Source organism: Sinohyriopsis cumingii, chromosome 6 (genome assembly GCF_028554795.1).
Source record: "Sinohyriopsis cumingii isolate HCF-2022 chromosome 6, ASM2855479v2, whole genome shotgun sequence".
Lineage (NCBI taxonomy): Eukaryota > Metazoa > Mollusca > Bivalvia > Unionida > Unionidae > Sinohyriopsis > Sinohyriopsis cumingii.
In genome coordinates this window covers 29,215,914-29,223,266 of record NC_142966.1, presented here as the reverse complement: position 1 = coordinate 29,223,266, position 7,353 = coordinate 29,215,914, and the positions used below count along the sequence as shown (strand labels likewise).

The 7,353-nt window shown below is 32.5% G+C and overlaps 1 long non-coding RNA gene across 1 annotated transcript; it reads left to right on the top strand.

The window, feature by feature from the left end:
- Positions 1-3,500: 3,500 nt before the first annotated feature.
- On the top strand, positions 3,501-6,038 carry LOC149796564 (uncharacterized). Its single transcript, XR_016421448.1, has 2 exons — positions 3,501-3,659; positions 5,090-6,038. It is a non-coding gene; the product is annotated as an uncharacterized LOC149796564 (long non-coding RNA).
- The last annotated feature ends 1,315 nt before the right edge of the window (positions 6,039-7,353 follow it).

Genomic DNA, 7,353 nt, shown 5'->3' with positions numbered 1-7,353 from the left:
TTTTAAAATGACTAGTAGACACACAAACCTTAAGATATCATATTACTACATACTACTGCATACAGTATGAGCAAATATATTATTAATATTATTAATATTACTCTGTATCATACCTAAGAATTAGTTTGCCATTTTATCCACCACTGCATGCCATAATAAGTAATAATGATACCGTTATTTTCAGAATCACTGCAAAGTTTTAAAACTTGTGCCTGTCTAGTTTTAAAATGACCAGTAGACACACAAACCATAAGATATCATGTTACCACTGCATTCAGTATGTGCAAAGATAGTATTAATATTGATCTGTATTATATCTAAGAATAGCAGACAATGGGACATGTAATGCATTTGGCTTTATCCATGGTAGATATATTAGTTAGACTGCTTCAGTTCATGTTTAAAGCTTGCTTTTGAAGAAATCCAGACTGTGAGGGAGACATTTTATGCAAATTTTCAATCTGTATGTACAATTTGTACAGCTAGCTAAATATGCTTAGTGTTATGAAGTAAGGTTGAGGGGTAACTCACTGTTACCAATTTTTTAAATGATTAGCAATAATATCTGAATGATCAGCAGTCATTCCAGGTAATCAATACAGTACTAATACATATGACATAAAATAGCCATCACAAAACCCAAAACATTTAGAATTGAATGTTATTTGGGTTCAAGATAGAGAGATTAGCGGAAATGGAGATTAGATTTCGGTTCAAACCTTTAAATGCATCAGAAAAAACACTTTTTTAAAACATAGTTATAAGCTATCATGAGACTGACCTTTTTGGATATATTTTCATATAATTTTTACATTTGGATAGAGAAGTGATGTATGATTTGTTTGCAAAACTGACAAGACACAATCTTAAACCTATTTGTTAGGATAGTTTATAACATCAGCACTGTTTAGAGGAAAATATAATGTTTGCTACATGTAATTGCATTAAATAAACTGAACCAATCAAAATTACTATATTGTTACTATACATAATCATTTATTGTAGCAAGACATTGTTGTCTGCAAGCGTGTTTGCTAGAAGCACATTGATGCAGAAAATGTCATACAGTTTGAAAAAATAATAGCTACAGCATTATAGCTTTGAGTACAATGCTTATTTTTTTATACTGGAGCATAACTCAATGAGAGAGAGAGAGAGAGGAATAGGTACACAAAACTTGTGAGGGCTGAGTGTTTTTTGGCTTAAAATTCATTTTGGTATGATAATCATATTAGGCTAGACATGGTTCTGTATGTAAGTGGTTATGCCTGACATACTTGCTTGAAAATAATTCAGTATGGTTCTGATAGCTTTTTCTACTTTTTTTACTTGACTGCCTTTACTAAACAGCAAGTTCCAATCTGTTATTTATTGTACACTTTTACACAGGTGTAAGGGGAGTCTGCACATGAAATTGTTGATTATGTTTAGATCTTTATTGTCATCTTCTCTAAACAAAGGCTGACTGGGAACTACAAGCACTGATACTTTGAAAACCATGCAACTAAGGCAGGTGCTCTAATAATTAACAGAAATTGATGTATTATTGGACAATCAGGACCAGCAAATATATTTAGTAACACAGATTAGAGATAACTGTGGTTGATACTTGTACTAACAGCTGAAATAATTTTCAGCCTAACACCCTGTGTGTCAAGGATATCTTCATTAAGTAATTCCCATGGGTCAGTGTTGAACAGAGGCAGTGTTTGAACCATGCTGCCTCTAATGTTAACCCTCTCCTTTTGAAAAGAGCATCTCTCTGAATATAGAATGAAGATGATCAGTTTTCTGTGCAGTTTATTAATTACAATGAATTGAATAAAAGTATGGTATATCACTCAGCTGACAACTTATGCTGGTGTGACAAATTATGTGTGTGTGAGATTTGAATTTTTAACATAGCTTTAACAATTTTTCAGTCATATTGCTATGATGTATGATGTCTGCAGTGTGGCAGTTTATAGTCATGTCTAGTACTGCAGCACCGTGATGCAGACATGTAGCATGATGTCCCACCCAGTCACATTATCCTGACACCAGGTCAACCAGTCCTAACACTTAAGCCTCTTAATGCTGAGTGCCAAGCGAGGCAGCTGTTAGAACCAATTTTGTAAGTCTTTGGTATGACTTGGCCGGGGATCGAACCCATGACCTCCCACATCCAAGGCAGATGCTCTAACCACTAGGCCACGAGAGCGGTCTTGAACAATGTAACCATTTGTAACCTTACATGAGCCAGAGAATAATCAATATAACTACCATTGCAAATCTTTTAGAAAATTAACAATTGGGAACAAGAATTATGAAGTAGAAAAATTCATATGCAAGTTATCTTGACAATGAAATGATGTTCACAGTGATAAGACAGGGCATGGCATACAATAACTTGATTTTATATATCAAGGTAGGTACTATAAAGAGTTGATAAAAACCCAGAGGTTAATTTTGTTTTCCTTGTTAATGTAAGTATTTGTTCTTGAAGTCTGCTTCATTAGTTATTATATTGTTGACCCACAGAGCCGGATTTTTTGTGTTTTGCTTTTGTTGGTTTTGTCAGCACCATTATAACCAAATACTTTTCCCAAGGACACACCAAAACGGTTAGCCCAATGCTGGCTTGAGGAGACTATCAAAGCTTGAATGCTAGGATTATGAGTCTGATTCCTATGAAATGAGCCATCACATGTTGCTTTACTAGGTGAAATTACACACACACACACACACATACACACACACACACACACATGCATACACACACAAATACATACATATATACATCCATTCTTCCATCCATCCATCCATCCATCCATACATACATACATACATACATCCATTCTTCCATCCATCCATACATATATACACACACACATCCATACATCCATCCATCCACACACACACACACACACACACACATGCATACAAACATACATACATACATATAGTCTTTCCCATGCACAGTTACAACACATTTACATAAATACATACATAGCCAATAATGATATAGACAGAATATGTGAATTTCTTGTACTTGAAATTGTTGTAAGACAGCATGTTCAAGTACAAAGTGTTACAAAGTGTGGAAAGTATAAATTACAATGAAGTTATAACGTCCTGAACATCTAATTGGGTCAATTATATATATATATATATATATATATATATATATATATATATATATATATATATATATATATATATAATCTGTCTTCCCCAATTGTTTTTGCTTAATTGTGCTAAAATGTTTTTATTTTCAAATCTAATTCTGAAAACTCCCCATTCAGGTGACCCTGCACAGCTACAGGGGAACAGCTGCAGAATCACTCAACAGGTTTCTCTTTGTAGCAATTACAGTCAATTGGATTCCAACAAACTGACATTGATAATCTGAAATATGATAGCCTTCATGTCCTCCAGTCCAGTAATTGGGTTTCTCATAAAAGGCAAACTGATATCAAACTCCATCCTTAGTGAAGTGACATAGGGGGTCCCTACTATGATACAAGTCTGAGAGGGATCACACCAATAAACAGCAGAGCCAAATGGCACAGAAAGATAAGTGGGGGATAAAAGACAATACTTTTGTTTTGAAAGATGTCTTGATGACAGAAAAGAAGATACTTAAGATATCTGCAACAGCAGTCAGACAACATGCAAAGGTCTGTTTTCAATGTCATGATATTTGACAATTGATTTAATATTTTCTTTTAATTTAATAGTTATATTTTCAGTTGACTTTTTTAATCTTATATAATATAATTTCCATAAAAAAAATGACATCAAACTGGTTAATTCTAAACTAGTAAATTACTTTCTTTTAAGGATGGATGAATATTTTATATGAGATTTTCCAAGTCATACTTTTTGTTTTCAATTTATACAGTAGATGTGATTAGCTATATCAGTTATGTATGTACAATGTGTTAGCTTTAACTGAGTTGCAGATTGAGTTTAAGCTTAAGAATGGCCTTATAGATATCAGTAAATATTCTTTCAAGGTATTTTATATACGAATTTGATGTATTGTGACTAGTACCACAATAATAACCCAAGCAGACCTTTAGTCTAAAAGACAATAACATCATTAGGCCAGGTAATAAGAGTTGGAAGATAGTCTCCATTTGGTCATTATGAAAGATACACAGTTGCAAGTCCGGTAATGTTAAATACTTCAACCATATATTTATTCATATTGGAAGCATTTGTGGTGAATTAAGTAAGAAAGAACCTCTACAATATATGCTATGAATACTGGACACTGGTAGGAAGAATACAAGAGACGCAATTTTATATATATTGGATAACTGATTATAAAAGTTCTTACTTCATAACGAGGTCCACAAACATAGACCACACTATAAGCAGGATGTGAGTTACCAAGGGAACTCCAAAAATTGAGAAAAAAAAAATCCCTTTGATATCAAGAAAACTGGGGGGGGGGGGAGAGCGGCATTATGGAACTGTGCTGTTTATTGACCAATTCCTCATTTTACAATCATGTCGATATTAATTTTTAATAACGTGCTTTTTCTAATGAAGTTGTTCATTATTCTGTTTAAATAACAATTATTTTCAAAATGTCCAACATATGAAAGATCGTTCCAACTGGTTACGACAACCTATCATGTGTTACAAATTAATTAATTGGAATTAATAATAAGCGGGTTTGCAAGTTATCAGGGCATGAGTTACTGAGGGAGCGGTGTACTTTGTTAGCTTAATTCCAAATGCACACTTATTATTAAGCTTATATTTTTGCAAATAAATGTTAGTGATATTTCAGCATGATTCTGACTAACTTTATTAAATTTTATTGTACAATTCAATACAAATCAATAAGGCCTAACATTTATCCCCATGATATGTATCTTTATGCCGATGTAAAGTTTACAGAGGTTTACTCATTCATGTAGTGGGTCTATGAGCCTTCTGTCTTTAGGACATTTGTGACCGAAAATTCAAAATTTATATGCTTTAAAGTGTATGTTTCTCAAGATTATATCCTTAATTATTTCATCTTCACAGATTTTATGCAGTTGGCTTTTAGATTAGAAGTAACAAATTAATTTTTTTCTATCTTTGATTGCAGGAAGGAAAAGGATCAGAAAGCACAGACCAAGAGTTAGCTCTTGTTGAATACACCCACAAATTTTTGTATCTGGCCATTTTTTCAGATGAAAACACTTTATATTTTGTAAAGAACCAATAGCAAAAGTGCAAAAAGAAATTGGCATACAGCAAAATGTCAATGAAGCTTGATAAAAAAGGACAAACATATTATATATGCAGCTTATCTAGCATGTAAATTGTTTGGACATGTCACCAAAGATATAATTTCAATGAAAAATATTAACAAGAAGTGGCTGGAAACTAGAATAAGAAATTATTTAAAATAAATCTAACAATCTTGTCACTGTGGCACAAAACTGCAAAATTGATATTAATCATATGACAAAAGTAAATTGCTGTACGATCTGTGTGATTCATTTTCTTTTTGAGGCCGATTTGATTCTTTCAAGACATCACAGTTTTGAGCAAAACTTACAAACTTTTTCAATCTTTAATGCTAAAATATTAAACTTATGACAATCTCTATAGGAAGTATTTTGTACTATTTTGTGAAGACAGTATATGCACACTTGTTACTGTTTGCTTCTTTACAAAGATATGATTGCACTATTATAACCATTAGGGCTGTTCCATTTAAACATACATGGTACCCAGGGAAGGCAGTTTTTAAAAATAGATGCCATGGTACTTTGATTTCAACGAGTTCGTATTAAAATTATAAGAAATTTCTAAATAGCATCTATGGGTGAGTACCCCACTTTAAAAGTGCCTTCCCTTTGTCCCATGTATGTTTTAATGGAACAGCCCTTATTATCTGGAACAAATGTTCATTATTCAGTTTAAAGTGACACACTTGTCAGGTATATATCTGTGCACTGATCATAGAAAGAAGGCTTAGCATGATCTTCAGTATGACAAACTTGATGTAGGGGTGACATCTTTCTTTGTATCCAGATATTATTCCACAATAAAATCTATAATTAGTCACATTTAACATTAGCACCTCTTGGTATAAGCAAATATCAAATGATATGTAAATGTATTCAGGAATCACCTTAAATTTAATTAGGTATATGGTCTGTTTGGCAATATAGTGATATTATCACATTCATATACACATTTACTGGGAGCACACAAAATTTCAAATATGTCTTCATTTGCATCATCACCTGAACATATTTTCCCAGTAGTCAAAACAAGCATTTTAAGCTGAAAAAGCTGTTGTTGTAATTGTTGTTTTGTTTATAAAATATACATTCTTATTGTATCTTTTCTGAAGGGTAAATCAATTGTATCTCAAAGTTGAATGAGAACTATGTCATTATTTTTGTCCATCTTGATTAATCTTATCAATAAAAGTGGACTTATTTTTGTGACCTCTTCATATGTGTATCATTTAACTACTGTGTTTGTGTTCTTTGAAAGCTAAAAGGAACATCACTGAAAGTTTCCACTCAGTAGTTCAGTGTAAATCTAACTTTTTAAGCTCTGTCATTAGGTAATGAAAGTTTCAAAGTTGCTGCAATATTAACAGTGTGCATTTTTGACATGGACTCCCATTTTGATTAAAATGTGTCAGAAAATAATCATTGTGCTTTGATCTGGGATAGAAATTTTCCCCTTGGGATTACAGATCTGCATCAAACACTCAGCACAACCTTGTGTACCACTTTAAATTCTGAGCCAAGGATGGAATTTTCATAATTTACACATAGGCATATGATGGATTCTATTATTACTACCATGGGCAGTCTCCACTTGGGAGGGTAGTACAGTTAATAATCAGTAGAGTAATATAATAATATAATAAGCATTTACAACTAATATTAAACACAAAGTTCAAGTCATATAGGAATAACAACACATCATTTTTTTTTATTCTGAAGGCAGTGTGAGGCATAGATCTAGTAATCTTACATCAGATACTTTAAACAACCAAATGAATGGTATACTGTTACCATGGAAATAGGGTAATGTTGCTATTTGTGCTTTGGAATTAATGATGTAGTATTTTTACTACACCAGGTTTTGCAAATCAAATAAGTTAGTGTTACACTGTTAAATGGAAATAGGGTAATACAACTAAATGAACAATGTAGTATTATCTCTACATCAAGTTTTGGAAATAAAGACAATCAGTTTTACAATGTGACCTAGAAATAAAGTAATCTTACTGCACAAATTTGGTGATTGACAATGTAGCATGTTACTACATCGTATTTTGGAGATCACAGACTCTGCTTTACAATATCACATGGAAACAGGGTAATATTACTAGATGGG